The sequence below is a fragment of the Apodemus sylvaticus genome, chromosome 5 (assembly GCF_947179515.1).
Source record: "Apodemus sylvaticus chromosome 5, mApoSyl1.1, whole genome shotgun sequence".
NCBI lineage: Eukaryota > Metazoa > Chordata > Mammalia > Rodentia > Muridae > Apodemus > Apodemus sylvaticus.
Window position 1 is genome coordinate 28796628 of NC_067476.1, and position 18492 is coordinate 28815119.

At 35.7% G+C, this 18492-nt stretch overlaps 1 protein-coding gene across 3 annotated transcripts in view; it reads right to left on the bottom strand.

Annotated features, from left to right (window-relative positions):
- Positions 1-6750, bottom strand: part of Orc4 (origin recognition complex subunit 4) — a 33906-nt gene extending 27156 nt beyond the window's left edge. Inside the window, exon 1 of one of the 3 annotated variants that reach the window (XM_052182452.1) lies at positions 6616-6750. The gene's annotated coding sequence lies outside the window, so the exon portion shown is untranslated. Of the gene's footprint in view, positions 1-2882; positions 2918-5583; positions 5743-6615 lie in introns of those variants that run through there. The other 2 variants (XM_052182451.1, XM_052182453.1) reach the window with 2 other exon arrangements.
- Between the last annotated feature and the right edge of the window lie 11742 nt (positions 6751-18492).

The following is an 18492-nucleotide window of genomic DNA, read 5'->3' on the forward strand; positions in this document are numbered from 1 at the left end:
TAAAATGACAAAGACAACCCAGGAATTCAGCAAAGAAAAATACATATTGAAGAGAGCACAAGTTTAAATTAAAATGCAACTGAAAAACTTAATAGCCAAAGAGAAAATCCAGGGAAAGTCTTTCTAGTAGAATAGAACAGGAAAAATACAGACTATCAGAACTTAAGACTTGGAAGATTCAGGCAAAGAAAATGAGGGGTTGGGGAGTGGTAACACCATGTAAGAACAGTGGAACACCATGAAAAGATCCAGTCTTAAATTACAGACACAGATGAAAGAGAAGAACTCAAAATCATTAGGATATCCTAATCAGGGCTAAAAACAATCAAAAAAGATTATAGAAAACTTCCCCAAATTAAGGAAAGGTATATAGACACAAAAAGTATACAGAACACCAAATAATACTAAGATGTCTCTATGGCATATTATGGTTAAAACATTAAAAAAACAGAACAAAGGGCACTGAAAGCAGTAAGAAACAAACAAAACAATCACAAGTTAACTATGATGGAAATATACCACAATAATAACAGATCAGTGGAAACCTTAAAAGTCAGAAGATTATGGATGCTTATATACTGTACCCACCAACACTACCTAAAATAGTTGAAGTACAAAGAAAAGTTTTCAGTGAATCAAACAAGCTAAAATAATTCCCATCCTTAAATCCAATTAGACAACTGTAGGTTGTTGCCAAGATATAAATTCTACTGGACACTTAGGGATAGTGTATTAGTCTTAGCACCTGTGCTAATATTACTGACATCCTGCTCAGAAAGTCAATCCCTGTGCTAATGAATTCAATCAGAATCAGGGTTGTCTGGTCTTATGCTGGGTTACTTGATCCATTTGGAGTTGAGTTCGGTGTGTGTTGATAAATATGGATCAATTTACATTATTCTACATTCAGCAATTAAGTCTGACCAACAAATATGCTGTGTTTTTTCCAACGTATTATTATCTTCTTTGAAAAAAAAAACAAGTTGTCTATAGTTGTATGTGCTCAGATGTGGGTCTCAAATCTGACTCTACTGGTCAATGTGTCTGCTTTTACACCAATACCACACTGTCTGTACTACCTGAAATCTGCGATGATACCTCTAACATTTTTTTAAATTCAGGATTGTTTTGGCTATCTTGTTTGTAGGTGTGTGTATGCACTTCTGTATGAGGCAGAAATGTGTTAATTCAATTTCAGTGAAGAATTGTATTGGAATTTGGATGAAGATTATGTTCAATCTGTTGATGGCTTTGGGTAGAATGGCAATTTTCACTATCATATTCTTAATAATCTATGAGCATGAAGAGCGTGTATTTCTTTTTGAATTTTTCATTGGTGTCTTGGCCTTAGGGAAGTCTAAATACTTTCTTATTATACAACTCTTTCAGGTGCTTGGTTAAAATTTCTTAACTGTGCTGATAGTACTCCCAAGGGCCAAAGACCATCTAATGAAAATCCCAACAAAAGACATGAGAAATCCTCTTTTGAATTATTGGCCAGGGCCACCTAGGAGATTACAAACTCCTACTGCTGTTTTTCTTGGCGACACCAGGAGACCAGATAAAGAAAGAAGAGCCTAGAGACCTCTGAACTTGAACTGACCTGAATGCCCTCTCCCTGGGGATTAGCATTCATAGTATCAGAAAGTTTAAGCAAGCTTTCAAAGGAGGAAACAACTAACAGTTCTACCCAGCTATGGCACCTCTGAATTGTGTCAATGACCAGCATGACCCAATAACTCTACAAGTGTAGTAATGTCACACATATTGCTGGTAACCATTTAACCAGCTCTCTAACCAGACTTAAGACTCACTTAACAAAAGGGAAGCCATGTCTGGTACTAGAAACCTAGTAACTACTCAGAAATAGTGAAATCATAGTTATTAGAGGAGAATATTTAATCACTAATTTAATAAACCAGCTGTCTTACAGTGTCCATTGCTGAAGAAACAACATGACCAAGGCAACTCAAAAGAACATTTACTTGGGTCTAGCTTACAGGTTCAGAGGCTCAGTCCATTATTACCAAGGTGGGAGGGAGCATGGCAGCATCCATGCTGGCATGGCATGGGAGGAGCTGAGAGTTCTACATCTTGATCTGAATGCATCCAGGAGAACACTGTATTCTAAGTAGCTAGGAGGAGGCTCTCAAAGCCGCCCCCAACCCTCATCCCATGACACACTTCCTTCAATGAGGTTATACCTCTTAAGGGTGCCACTCTCTGGCCAAGTATATTCATACCACACCAGCAAAATCCCTAGCAATCTAAACACTTAATTTTATTTCCAAAGATAAGCATAGTTTTTACATCTTATTAAGAAAATTTTGCAGTCTTGTTGTTTTTGCCTTGCTGCTGGGATGCCTGAGCACTGACACATTGCTCAGGGAAGGCAATAAGCAGTCTAAGACTGGGGTTCCAGTCTGTGTTTCTCTGGGTGAAAACAGTGGGGGGTGGGATGGGTGTTGTGGTTCTCAAACACCCAGAGGCCATTGGGAACAGCGAGGAGTTAAAAAAGGTGGTCCTCATCCTCTTATGTACCCAAATTCTGGCCTATGATGAGCCAAGGACTGGGGTGGAACTGGCTTGGCTTCAAGTGAATGCCAAATGTACGGAGGGACCAATTTCTTCCTACTAATATCATTCAGAAAAACTACGTTTTTGTGGCAGGCATATTCTCTAGGAGTAAGATATTCACAGAATATGTTGCAGTTCTAAACAAGACTTGTCTTCAGAAAAAGTACTTCAACAGTATTTAACTAGAACTTTATCAGAGAGCCTGCCAGGAAGACAACCAACCAACTTCAGTAGCCTCTACTATGTAGTCCTGGGACAAATAGAAAACTTAGAGATAATAATGAGAATATAGAATGTTTCCCTACCTCCACATATTTATGTAGGTTCCTATAACAGGTGAAGTTCTTATTCAAGAAACCTTATAGGAACAATAACAAATACACAAGAAGAACTTTTTAGCTTTTGGACCTGCTTTTTAGGCAAACAGAAGTACATCCATCCTAAGTCAAACTAGAGAAAAATAAAATCTACGATAGATTTACTTGCTGCCAGTCCTCCAAACCATACCAAGTCTTTTGAGGCACCAAATGTAATCCACTAGTACTAAAGAAGGAAATATTATACTCTTATGAACAAGTGCACAAAAAACCCACTCAACAAAATACAACACTGATCCTTGATTTTTTTAAATATAAATCCTAAGTAATTTAACATTTTCTAGTATATTTCATAAAGCAAAACAAAGTGAAAGTAGTTAAAATTTTAACAAGCAAATATAATGAGAAGCTGCGGTATTTTACACACATTTTAAATATAAAATGAAACAACAAAGCACTAACAAAAAACAAAACAAACCATACTGTAAATCATACTACCTACAACATACATTTCAAGTGCTCAAAAGCCACAAGGGGCTGGTGGCAATTATAATGTTTAGCACAAGTTGAAAACCTATGTCCTGGAATTAAAGCTAAAGATAAAATTCAAGAAACAATAACAACATATAAATTAAGACAGTACACATACTATCCAGAAAGAAACACTACAAGAACAGATTATCTGCCACAATGCTATAAATCCTTATGGAAAACAGCAAAATAGAAAAAGAACTATACAAAAGTCTTAAGAAGAATGATTTAAAAGACAATTTCTGAATGAATCAATCTAAATAGCCAGTAAGTTTCTGAAAACAGACAATATGCCTCTCACTTTATAAAAACTGCATTGGTTTCTTGGATTCTATAATTTATGTCAGCAATAGAAAAACAGCAAAAAGGATTGAAGAAATAAATCTAAAAACATCTGACATATTACCTTTGACGTAATATTATGATCCGTTTTTGTTTTATATTTTTTGTTTGATTGTAAAGCCAAAACATGATGTATGCATATTTTAGTAACCCAAAAGCACTTCATATGTAGAGCTTGTCTAATAAAATTGTAATTACCACGCATGTATAAAAGTAGGCATTGACCCCGAGGGTGGGGATCTGGAGCACTAACCAGGATGGTCCTAGTTCTTCAATTTCTGTTATGTGAATCACCTTTCTCTGAGATGTGATTGCTTCACTTCAGCAGAAATCAAATACAAGCCAAAGTTCATTAAGACTAATGGTGGCTTAGTTAAAAAGAATAGGTGCTTATACTTTAGAAACTCTTAACACTACAACAAAAATACATAAATTACAGCAAATTTTATTAACAGGGTCAAATCTTAGCCGAGTAAAGGCTTCCTGCATGCTCTGCCTTAATAGGATATGTGGATTACCTACAAATACATATAGATAGGCAAATTGATAATTTGTTTAGAAATGCTGGGATACGTTTTTACTAAAAGAAAAGCTGTAAACCACAAGAATCAAGATAATATTAAGATGGCACAGGTGGAAGAATGGTCTGGAAGCAATTAGTGGGCCTGTGCTTGCCAGCTGCTACCCATGTTTTGGTTCTTGGTTCATAGTGGTTACAGGTTATGATACAGTCATTCATTACATCTGTGTTTTGTGCACTTTTCCACACATATAGGCCCTTACACAAAACAGAATTTCAAAGTTTTAGACCATAATAGTTTTCTTGCTATATAGTTTTTTTCTATAACAAGATTGAGATTTGGTTTTCTAATAAAATTTTAGGGTGTTGGAGTTTTGTTTTGAGCACATCTGACATAATTACCTCTACTGCACGAAGAAAGGATAAGCACCGGGCAATGGATACATTAAATAGCATACTTGCACCAAGAAATATTTGGAAAACGTTTAACTTTAACCGACTGTGAACCCTACTAAGCAGAACTAAAATAGTTAAGACTAAGTAAGCTCGAAGATCATAGATCCTAAATTTTTTTACGTAACTTGGATTATTAAAGACGAAGTAATAATCTTCCAAAGTTTCTTGACAAAAAACAGCTTAAAGGACCAATGAAGAATGTGAAGGTGGAAAAGAAACCGTTTTTTACTCTCAGAAAAGGAAACACCCAAATAAAAAGCTTTCTCTTTTACTCCACAAGAAAAGAATATTTCAAGTGTTTTCTTTTTTAATGACAAAACTCAGTATGAAACCACAATCCCAAGCATCCTCAACCAGGCAGCCTTTTTGAGTTTGCAGCATTAAGGCAGAGAGCATGCAGGAAGCCTTCACTCAAACCTTTCCTGCCCATTTCTTGCCTACAGCTTCTCCAAAATCCCAAGGAAAACAGAAAAGTAAGGAAGGCAGAATGTGTACATAAGTCAGTATGAGCAAGGCTACCATAGAAGCTAGTCAAAATTCACAAATCTGGTTTGGTTTTTCAAACCAAATTGGAAGCACGCTCTAAAGCAGGTTAGTGCTTCTCTCTGCAGAGAACCGCCAATGCTCCTCACCCAAAAGCCTTCTGTAGCCGCTCTCTGCAGGACTCTGTGCGCCCTGCTCAGGGCTTCGTCCACAGCATCTCTGGGAGGAGAAGAGCCAGCCAGGCGCAGGCCGCCTGCTTTAGGCCTATCGGGCCTACACAAGCCTCCCACTCTACTCAGACTGTCCACCCGCCAGGGGCCACTGCGGCCCTGACCTCGCCTACGAGACCAGCCTTACCTCTCCCGGTGAAGCCTGCCTAAATCGGGCAAAGCCCGCCCTCCGCCAACCGAGAGGACCCAGGATATTCACCGCCTTCTGAACTCGGTTTCACCTACAGCAACCAGGCGCACACAGCAACTCCCAGCATGCACCGGGCTCGCCAGGCCGCTGCGGCCCCGCCCCGCCCCACCACGTGACCTCCTTTCGCCTTGGTCCGCGCCTACTTCCGTCCCTCGGCTTTCCCTAAGGAAGGTGGAGGCAGCTGGGGGTGTTAAAGAGTAGCAACTTCCTCCCTCTTCCCGCCCCCGCCCCTCTACCCCCTGCTACAATGTCTTCCGGGTCGCCAGCGCCTAGGAGCCTTCTGGGAAAACATCTCATTTCCTCCCCTCCCCCTCCTCCTGCCTTCAACCAACCAGCCTCCCGTCAGAAAGGGACATGCGCAGTGAGTGCCTCCCGTCTCTTCTACCCAAGCCCCCCCTCCCCCCCAAGCAGAGAGACCCCAGCAGCAGCAGCAGCTGATGATGAAGAGAGAGGCAGTGGCAGAGGGGGGGCACCTTTTATTTCTATTTTTAAAGGGACAGGACACTAATTTTACCCCACTTCAACCTTGAATTGAGGGGGGTGGGGGGAAGACGGCTGAGTTCCTCCCCCACCCTCCAGCTCTGAGCCCTGAGTGGGGGATTGAGCCTGAGAGAGGAGAGGAGTTTCTTCTTCTTAGAAAACCCCCATCCACGACTCCTACCCGCTCAGCCCTCTACACGCTTGCTTCCAGAGCCCCCTCCACCCTCCTTCTCTGTGGCCGTGAGAGAAGGAGAGAAAGAGACCAAAAGCCTCTTAGCAACACAGACCCTTTGCTGCTGCTGCTGCTGCTGTTGCTGCTGCTGTTGCTGCTGCTGCTGCTACTGCTGCTGCTGCTGCTGCTGCTGTTGCTGCTTGGCCCTGGCTGGAGACATCTCCCTACACCGGGAGCAGCCACTTCCCCAGCTCTCCTCCTCCTCCTCCTCCTCCTCCTCCTCTGCCTCCTCCTCCTCCACTCCCCCCCTTTATTACCCTTTGTGTCATCCTCCACAGCTCCAGGGAAGGCACTCAAAAGTGGGGGGCAGGAAAGGTAAGTGTGTCCGTGGGGGCTCCATTGCCTTCCCCTGCCTCTGACTTTCACTCCGGGGCAGCAGTAGCACCAAACCTCATACGCAGTGGAGCTCCGGGGTGAGGAGGGGGTGGTGCTGGGGGGTGAGGGAAGGAGGGGCCGGAGTGAGGAGGGGTGTGTGAGGTGGGGTGTCCACCCTGTCAGGGAAGGGAGGACACTTTTATTTTTATTTGCTGTTGTCAAAAGTGGTTTCTCCAGCTAACATCTGATTGTGTCTTGCTTCAGTGGGGGAGAATACAAAAACAACCCCCTCCTTCCTCCAATGAGGCGCCAGGGAAAGAGACAGAAAGAGGCATACTTTCTGGATGTCACTTAAAAAATTACGTTTAGAGAGCTTTTTTCCCCCTCTCTCTCTCTCGCTCTCTCTCTCTCTCTTTCCTCAGGAAAAGCTGCCTGCATTTGTTTCTGAGTGGGAAAATGTCGGGATCTGAATTGTGTTGGAACTGCTTTAACCAGTTGTAGACCTGAGTGTTTCTCTCTGCTTCTGTCTGTGGCTTTGGATATTGACTTTAGTGTTGAAAGACTTGACTGGTTTTACGTTTGGTGCTGAGCTTCTCCATTTTTCATTTTGTCTGAATTGCATAGCAGGTTTCAAATTTTAGCTCATAAGGCCTTTGGTTGGATTTTACACTTGTCTCCCTCTTTTTTTAAAAAAAAATATTTGTTTCATGTTTGACTGTATATTCAAAGCTTAAAATGCTTGAAGTTTAAATGCCATTGGTATTCTCTCTTCCCACATACCTTTCTGGTATTTATTTTCCACAACATGAAAATATTAGCTATTTCATAACTAACTTTCTCCTCTCTAATCTTTGTAACTTGTCTGAACAAGTAATTCCCATTGAAAACTTTATGTTGTTCTTGCTGCATAGAAGACCAAATCTCTCCATCAGTATTTTGCTGGATTGGTACCACTTCAATTTTAACTGAATTATTTATTTACTGTTGTAAATCGAGACGAGGTTTTCATCTCAATTTTTGTTGTGAACAATTTGTAAGAAAATAAATTTCCAAAATAAACTTTCATGAGTTTAAAAAAAAAAATGAACTTGTAGTTTGTAATAGTTGGCTACAAATCGAAAGGTAAATCTAGATTTAGATTTATACAATAACAGTCTTAATAAAAATAACTATTCTGTATTCCTATATGATATATTCTTATGGCTCTCATTTTACAGTGCTATATTTCATTTATATTTATATATTATTGCTATATTTCAAAATAGAGTGCTATATTTTATTCCAGCAGTACTAAAAATATATTTCTATTGTAGGCCTCATAGTTACAGCTTACATTAGGAGGTAATATTTTGCTTCATTTATCCATTTCTTTAGCCTTTCTCTGAAAATGGATACACACATTCCTATTCATATTCTATCCGTATGCCTCTCTCTCTCACTTTATAAAAACTGCATTGGTTTCTTGCATTCCATAATTTATGTCAGCAATAGAAAAACAGCTATTTGATCAGCAAAAAGGATTGAAGAAACAAATCTGAAGACATATTATCTTTGACGTAGTATTACAATGTGATCCTTTTTTGTTTTATATTTTTGGCTTGATTGTAAAGCCAAAACATGATATACGCATATTTATTTTACTAACCCAAAAGTACTTCATATGTAGAATTTGTCTAGTAAAATTGTAATTACCATGCATGTATAAAAGTAGACATTGACCCAGAGGGTGGGGATCTGGAGCACTAACCAGGATGGTCCTAGTTCTTCAATTTCTGTTATGAATGTGAACACTTTTTTTACCTTTCTCTGAGATGTGATTGCTTCATTTAAGCAGTAATCTGTGCTAATTCCAAGTTGTTTCTCCCATCATCAGTACTGCTATTACTGGTCCACCTCATATTTCTTGTTTTCTTAAAAACTCATAACCATAATGTAGTGGAAAGAATTAAGTATGCAACTTGTATAGACAGTAGGGATAGTGTTGACCTAGTAGGCAGCTAAGTAAAAATTTACAATCTTGAATTTAATGCCTGTGCTTAGTTTGTGTTTCCTTTTTGCTGAGACAGGGTTTCAGATATTTAGCCAATGCTGGCCGTGAGGTCCTGTCCATCCTGCCTCAGCCTTTTGAGCAGTAGGATTATAGTGCTACCATACCATGTATTATTTCCTTTGAAAGCATTCCTATTCACCTGTTTCCTACTTAACCCCTACTATGGTTAGGAGACTCTGTATTTTCTGTCAATGAGATAATGGCATGACTTGAAAACCTTTCTATTCTAGTTTTAGTGTGGCTTATAGTCTAAGAGTTAAATACTGTTGATATTTTAGGAGGACAATCTTTCATCTAGATAATACCTTGGAAGTCACATTATCTAACTCTTTATGTGCTGTGATATTTAGGAATCCTGAAGAATTCCAAGATTCCATGTATATATATATATACAGCTGCTGTTGTTATTTTATTCATTTATTTATTTATGCCAGAAATGAAACATTCATGCCTAATTCTGTGTGTAGTAGTTGAACATATTATACATAGGTTTTTCTCAAGACAGTCTATGATCTGGACCTCCATATCTAGACCAGACCTGGTTTTAGCTCACAGAGATCCCCCTACCCTCTGCCTCCTCCCTCCTGGGAGTGAAAGGGACAGCCACCTGCCTGTCTAGGCTAATTCTTTTTTTATGAATGTTGAGGTATATAGCTTTAGGACGATGACTTGCCCATTTGTGGATTATTACTTTTCATAATCAATTCTACTTTCTCAACTGCTAACCCCCTACCTCAAACTCCGGTTAATCACCTCAGCGAATCTATTTTTTACTCTTGTTTTGAGAACCCCTATTTACAACAACAATTAGAATTATAAATTTTTACTTGCAAATTTGACTTAATGAACCACAAAAGTTCATCCAGTGAGAATTTGTATGCAACCTCATTCATAGCAAATGTGGTGCATAGTAGGGCCAACTGGCTGACATAATCCATATTAATTTTAGAAATAGATCTATTTGAGTTTTTTCAACTAAGAAGTGTAAGATTAACTTCTCTTATTTTTCCCCTCCTTATTGATATAATTTTTAGATCATGAAAGTTGTTTTCCTTCAGAATTTTTTTCTTGATGTTTGCTGTGGCTCTCACATTTCTTAATTAACAACCAAATTAAATGCTGTTAAAAAGTATAGTGCTTGTAAGAATTAAAAATATATTTACTTCTAATCCTCATCAGGATAAAATTTGACAGAAGTGGCTTATTTTGACTATACAATGGCATAAAACTTGTGTAAACATCCATTTTTTTCAGGGTGCCCCGGGTCATATGGCTGTGAGTAGTTGGGGTTATTGGGCTGTTCCTGCCAGCTCTGTAAAGCAGTTGTTGCTTAGGTGACATGTTTCCCTGACTTTGTTTTTTTTGGTCCTTACCTAGAGAATTATCAGCTTTCCAGTTTTCTGTGGATATGAAGATTTACATCTAGTTATCAGTGGGGCCCCATGAAGTCAGCCAGAAAGCCTATATCCAACTTATGTATCTTTGCAAACGTTATGGCATTTTGAATGTATGTGAAAAATAGATTGTTCTTAGTTATTAATTTAACATCTATAGAGTATCTTCATCTCTCAGACATATGCTAGGCATTTGAAAACAAGGATAGTCCCTGCAATTCTATGTAAAGAGATTTCTTAATTGAATTCCACAGATGTATTGGTCAAATCTTTATTTTTTTTAACCAAAAAATATTGACTATATTAATACTGTTAGATAGAACAATGCATGTTTTAGGAGATTATATTACTATATTTTATTAAAATAGACAAAATAAGAAAAATTTTATTTAATACTATAGGGATTTTTGACACAAAATTCAACTATCAGACTATAAAAGTCATCTATGTGGTTATGTGGTTACCACTGCTGGGTTTTTATTCTAACTATAATTCTTTAATTTGAAGATAATTTAAAATGTTTATTGATTTTTTTCAAATTAAAAAAGACAATTCTCTTAAAATTTAATGTTTTACCCTCGATATGTATTTAAACCTCATACTGAAGGTGTACATTTTCATTTTGAGTATTTATACCAATATTATTGAAGCCTACTAAATTAGTACCAACTTTGTATTTTTTTGTATAATGTTTGTAAGTTTTGGTATTTTTAGTTTATACTGTATATATTACTTCAAGATCCTCCTGAAAACATTTCTCATTTTATTTCTAAAACAGTTTCAATGTTTGATACTACTTCTATAGTTTTAATAACATGAGTTAGAACTTTTTCAATAGATGAATTCTTAAAAAAGCAAAGAATCTGAGATCAGTTTCTGTAATAGCTTTAATACATAATTGAAAAGTACCTTGGAGAGAAAAAGCTGCATTTGCTTCTCAGTTTCTACCATGTATGTTTTAGAATAATGTTGATTCACATTTGAAGCAAAGCAGTGGATGCCTCAGCTGGCTAGTTTAATACGTTTGAGAAGTAAATAGACTCCAACTGGTAAATTCTTAACTCTTTCACATTCATTCTTAAGTTTCTATTCTAGAAGTATTCATTATTTATTGTAAGTGTGTAGCACCTTAGTGAATATATCAGTTTTACTCAGTCTTTACATTTGTGTTACTATGTCATGTTCCACATAAGGAAACTGTTTACCAACCAAGTAGTATTTAATTATTAGACAGTATTGCGTTAGATATAGGGTAGTTAGTTCAAAATACTATGATAATGAAGAGTTTTATCAATCTGTGCTGTGGAAAGAACAAACAAAATAATGGTTCCAATAACTTTATAAGTAGGGTAATGGAAAATTTTTCACAGTATACAAGGATAGAAAAACAAACCAAGCACCACTCTTTTGTACAGACCAGTGTGCCTCTTAAATCATATAGCCAGTCTTCTCTTTATATAGCAAAATAACATTACAGAATTCTTCATATTGAACTTCCTTTAGCTTGGAGTTACATGCAGTGTTTTGCTAAATGAAGTTAAGTTGGAGGTTACAGCAGTATGTACCAAGATATTTCTTCTAACAGTTTTTATACAAATGTTTTGTTGGTGGAATACCAAAAAACAGCATGGTATTTAAGAGTATATTCAAAGGTAAAACGATTTTTAAATTAATCATTAAGAGTTGGTTTTTGTTTTGTTTTTCGCTTCTGTTTGTTCTTTAATGAAAAAGAATAAAATTTTGGTTTTTTGTTAACCCTTATGTTCCTTCTTAGTAAATGTATTTTCATACCATAAACTCAGGGTGACTGTCATCCTATGAGCAGTATTCCATTCTTTGAAAACATTTAATGCTAAGGAACTCTGTTTCCGTTGTAGCTTAGTCTAGATAATTACAAATGGAATCTGACATATAGGCATACTTTTTAAACTTGGGAAAGAATAAATCTATGGTCCCAAAGAATGGTTTTTTTTTTTTTTGTTTGCTTTTTGTTTTGTTTTGTTTTGTTTTATAGAAAACCTAAAAATAAAAGTAAGGATTCTTATTTTTTTTATCAGTTCTATTTGAGGTATAACTATATTACATAATAATTTAATGTTGGAAAATCTCTATGTCTTCAAAGAGAAAAAGAGGTAAGATATTTATAGATTAACACACATTAATCTGTATTTTCTAACATAGGTTGGCATACTGGAAATAAAAATTGCTCATGACGTTGAAGTAGCTAAAAGCTTGTACTTCATTCAGAGTTGGATATGACAAGTGATCTAGCATAGTTGTCTTATAAAACTTTGTCTTGGAGAACTTTTCATTAAGTTCCATACCATTAAACAGATATTTAGAATATATTACTTTAAAGGAATAAAGTGAGTTATGTAATCAACTTTCAACCTTGCATGGTGGAAAACTTTTGAAAATACTGTTTTTTACTAAAACTTTTGTTAGGTAAACAGATTTAGCAATCTGGAAATTTTTGAGTTTGTTGTTATCGTTAAACTTAAATTTTTGTTCCTACCTTTTTACCATACTTCTTAACTGAATGTCTGTCTGTCAGAACCTAGAAATAGATAAAGAAATGTTTCCTAAGACCCAGGCTTAAATTTTATTTACATCTCTCCTTGTTACCATGGATATTGGTTTTTATTATCACAAGTACAAGAATGTTAGCCATTACTATTAATCCATTTTTGATACTAGGGTTCAAAAAGCATAGACAAGGAAAGAAAATACTGATGCTTTAAGCTGATTCTTTATTAGGAATGTGCTAATTAAAGTGAAACTACGATAAAATGAAAAAAAATGACTTTAATTAGAAAAATCAACCATAGAGTTTGTTATTATTAATTATATAGTGAAATATTTAGAGACCCAAATGCATACTATAGTAGAGACAGGATTTATTTTTTAAAGCACTATCCCTGAACTATTTTCCTCCTCCTACATTTATCACAGTGGAGCTTGTCCTAAAGGATTTCTTGGCCATTTTAGAGACTAATCTAGTTAAAAGGTTTGTTTATGCTTCCCAGCTCTGTTCTGCTGATGGCATTAGAATGCTGGCCAGAGCCAGACATCTAACTGTTTATAACATTCAAATTTCAATTAAAGCTACAGTGTTTAGTTTACTATGCATCAGCAAGCCCATACCAGCCCAAAGAATTGCTGGTAATGTTTGCGATGGTTTTGTGTTGCAATAGGCTTTGCTAAATTCTGCAACTCCTAAGCATATGTTTTTTTAATATAGGAAGTATTAGCATTTAATTCTTTATAGAAGTATAAAACCAAAGTTACTTTCTACTAGCAATAATATAGTATTTTCTATTTATTTTTTAACAATTTCTTTTGAAAATAATAAAGCCTATTTGCTTAAAGGTCCAAGTTTTTTGTTTCTGTTTGTTTTTTTGTTTTTGTTTTAACTTTTCACATTCTATAATAGGGGTTACTTTACTAGTCAATTGATTTAGATCCTAATTCTAGTTGGAAGAACAGAATGATTTGGTGCTTTTTCCCACATAAAACTAAGAGTCATATTATTCCAGTATTTTTTATGTATGCGAAAGGAATCTAGGTGGTAATAACAGATTTTAATTTAATCCTACATGCTTTTTATCTTGTTCCTCTTGCTCTTTCTGGTTCTGTGTTTTAAGAATGTTGTTAAACTGTTTAGTTTTCTTTTTATAAAAGTATAATGAATTTAATATTTCTTTAGCTGCTTATCTGTTTTTGTATAGTTTATTGAGACTAGTCAGAATTGCATGTGCATTTACTTTTTTATTTTAGTAGCCATTCTTGCTAAATATATTGCTTTTTTCTAAAGCTGTTTTACTTTATATATTTAATGTATCTATTATAGACATAATTTTGCTAAAATCCAGATACATGCAATATAAATTTATTATTTTGGAAAGATAAAAATTCATATAGAATAAATTGCTAGTAAAATCTTTAAATAGTATTATCAAAAGAGGTATGTAACTCACATTTTTAATATTTAAAGAAATCCTCCTTTGATACAGAATAATTTAAGATAGAAAGGTAAGAAATGCTGTGTAGTATCTGAAGTTAAGAATGAAAACTATACAAAATTTAGATGTATAGGTTAAATACATGGATAGAGTTCTAAGATAAGCTAAGTACAAAAGTAAGTCAGATAATATGTACAGTGTGCTGTCATGTATATAAAAATATGTGTGGAATATTCTGTTTTATTTGAGAATGTATGTTTGTACAGATAATATAGTGCTTATTTTCTCCTTCATGTATGAACTCGGCGTTGTGTGTGTATGTACAGATCTAGAATATATGTACCAACATCTTTTATATATAGAAATTATGTTTCTGGAATTCTGACAGATGAACTCTCGTTTATGTTTGTTTTAGCATTAATGTATGTTTTATTATTACTTAGATTTGATTTTCATAAGTTCATATTTATACAGCAATTTTATCATGAAAAAGTATACGTTAAAGTAGCAAGAAAAAAAACTGCCCAGAAAAGTTATAGGCCTGACCAAATAGTCACATGAATAGATGGATTCCTAAATACCTTAAAGAAATTTAGTATTGTTAAAGTTATTGTAGGTTGATTCACAAACAAAGAATGATCTGTCTTCTTACATAAGAGCATGAAACCTTGCCCTTTGAGGTAGGGACAATGAATATAGTACAACTGTACCTTGAAGTAGGTTACTTCTTCCTGAAAATTCTTCTTGTATACCCTGACTTATACTGAAGGAGGTCAGTTGTGAAGCTTTAGTCTGAGATAGAAAGTATGTTTAAACATACTCATCAGTGATATAAGTTATATTGTAACTCAGTAACATTTTTCACCTAACATTTTTAAGTATTCAGCTACTAGTTTGGATAGAGGACAAAAACAAAAGCAGAAGGTTTTTAAGAGTACGCATTTTTATTTTCAAGTGTCTGAAATATGTCCTTGGAAAATCATTATAGAAACTTTTGTAAAATTGTATGAAAATTAGCATGTAAATATACTTAATAAGGAAGGTATTAGAATTCTGTAATGCTAATCACCATGTACTTTTTGGGAAAGATAAGTTAATGAGGATGAGGGGAAATATTAAGTTGTGGTAGAAAGGAGAGAGATTTCAAGTAAGGACAAAGTTTCCAATGAGAAGATGTCTTTGGAAAATTTGTTTATTAGGTATTATTTTGTTGTGGTTAGTTAGTTAGTTAGTTAGTTTGTTTGTTTTTGGAGACAGGGTCTTACTCTGTAGTGCAGACTGGCATGGAATTTACAGAGCTCTGCCTATCTAACTCTACTTCATAAGTGCTGGGACAAAAGGCATGCACCACCACACCCAGCCCATGAGATTTGTTTTTAATGCATTAAAAACATATGTTAAAGTTCAAAATAACCTGGAAGAGTAAGGTTGTGATTAGAAATATCATATATGTAAATTTCTGGTTTTACTTTTTTATTCCCCAGAATATAACTCAGAAAGGAAATAATCAGGAAAATAGGAGGAACATAATTTAGGCAAAGATTAAGAAAATGAGCAATGTTGTAATAAAAACTAGAATGTCCATTGGTGTCTTAATCTAGTGTATCTGAGTATTAATTGGCATTGAAGCACTGTAGTTCAGAAATTGAAGCATTTCCAACATTGCTGCATGCTTTGTTTGTTTGCTTATTAAAATTCATACACAGGTTGATTCTTGAGAGCAGATATGAAATACATATATATAAATGCTAAAAGGAAACAGTGTAGCTTTTATTTTCTCCATTTATTTCATAAATTTTGATTTATCTGGTCTATCCTGAGGTAGTTCTGCAGTTAAGATACATGATATTCCTCCCTTACCACCTTGGATTTGTTTTTTTGTTTTTTTTTTCCCCTATTGAAAACAGGGCAAATTGTTTCCACAAATGCGTAACTTCTCAGCTGAAAAGAAATTAGTATCTATTCTAAACATTGTAGTTCTTATGAACTGGGTATTCGTTGTCACCAACCAATGGCTTGCTAATACCTTTCTTGAACAAATGTGTTGATAGGTATTATGTGCTGCTCACTGGGTTGTGTGTTCAGGAATTATCATAGTAGTTTGTCTTCTAGAAGTAAACCCTGGAGGTGGACAATATTTAATCAAACAATTGCACCAAATAATGCAGTGTTAGATGTTTTTTTGTCATGGAAAGTTACATGAAGGAGACTTAGAGAATCCAGTGGAAGCAGGAGACGTCTGTTATGAGGCACTGCTTATTGGGTGGCAACTCCTCTGAGAAAGAGTTACCTTGATCATGATGGAGGAACATTGACTTGCTGAAAAGAAAAGCCCAAGGGCTGCTACAGACATGGGTATGAGCTAAAGTCCAAGACGTTCGTTGTTAGCAACATTTTCTGTGATCCTTAGGTTTAAGACTTAAGAGCAGACAAATATTCTTCACTCTTAAGGAGAAAAACATACAGTTAGATATGGGCTGGTTGTTATGGACGAACACTATACTTCAGTCTAAAACTAATAATGTACTTTCCCATACAGTCTTGATTTTAGTTTCAGATCTTGTAAGACTTAACAGAAATAGATTGGAAACTATGAACATAACATACTTTTCTAGCAATAACTAGGCTGAACTTAAAAATGGAATTAAAATAATATGTCTGATTTCAAAAGAAAAGTACCTAGTTGTGGGGTTGGCCAATCTATATTATGAAGAAGAAGCCTCCTTCAGGTGCTAGGTTGGTAGAGGATAGTTGTGACAGATGAAGGTAAGGGACAGAGTATGGGGAGCACCTTGTAGAGCCATTCAGCCGCTTCTAGCTGCAGAACAGTAATACATGCCACAAATCAAAGTAGATAGGAGAAGACAAATCATTGTAAATCTATCCATGTTTACATCACTAGCTAGAATATCATATTTTACAAATTATTTTATTATCAGTAAGAAAAGGGAGGGGCGATTAGGGGGACATGATCATGCAATTAGAGGTCAGAAGACAACAGTGACTGGGTTCTTTCCACATGTGGTTAAAGGATCGAGCTCATGTCTCATAGGCTTGGTGGCAAATACCTTTACTACCTGAGCTGTCTTTTGAGCCCAGACTTTTCAAAGCATATTTTAATCTCTAAGAATGACAAAAATGTTGAGTAATTTATTTACTATGAATACAGCGTTCTGAATAAGAGTATAGATAACATTGATACATATTTTTTGCAGTACCTAGAAGAATAGTGAGTTCAGAGACCACCACTGATTGAGAAGCTTATAATATCTGAGAAGAGAACTTACTGAGTTCATTAACCCTGAAGGACTTGCTCTACCTCCTAAGTGGGACTAAAGACTGGTTTGGGCATTATTCAGAAATTGCTATGTTCCTTCTGCTTTATATCTCATTTTTTCTAGCAAAGCATATTTCTAAAGATACTAGTTCTATAATAAATGAGTAGTACTTCTGTCCCCAAGGACTCTGTTATCAAATAAGGCTAATAATCTATGGTTATAATTAAAGAATGGTGGTAGGATTTATACCATATATTAGGATCTATCCGTACTAGTTTTTAATCACTCATTAATTGCTAATAACCTAATTAGTACTTTGTTTGTGTCCCATGCACAATACTAAGAATTTTATAGGTAATATATTCAATTTTTTAATTTTATCATATATTTTAATATATATGAATGTGATCTAGAAATCTGGTTTTGTTTTTCTTTTATTGAAAAATATATGTGAAATAAAAACTTAATATATAGTATGCTTAATATGAAAAAAAAAGGTTTATTTTTCTTCATGTAGTCTATTCTGATTATGCTCTCTGCTCTCTACACTTTCAGTTCATCCCTAATCCCCTCCCATCTGGATCTCTTTCATTCTCTCATTAGAAGACAAACAGGATTCTAAAGATAATAAGAAAATCAAATTATGATGAAAGAAAAACGGATACATTAGAATTGGGCAAAACAAACAGAAGAGCCTAAGAGAAGGCACAAAAAAAGAGACCCACCCACTTATTTGCATACTTAGGAGTCCCATAAAAACTCTCAACAGAAGCCATAACCTATGAACAAAGGACCTGATGCAGACCCTTGTAGGGCAAGTGCCTGCTGCTTCAGTGTCTTTGAGTTCCTGTTTCCTTTGATCATACTGATTTAGAAGGCTTTGTATTCTTGGCATCCTCTATCTCTCTGGCTCTTCTGCACCCCTTTCACTGGGTTCTCCAAGTCCTGAGAGGAGGGATTTGATGGAGATAATCCATTTAGGCCTGAGCATTCAAAAGTCTCTCACTGTAATGTCTGACTGTGGTTCTTTGTATTTGTTCCTTTTAGCTGCAGGAGGAATTGTCTCTGATGATGGCTGAGCAAGGTTTTGATCCGTGATGTTTGGTTTTACTCTATCTCTGGGATATCTAGTCTG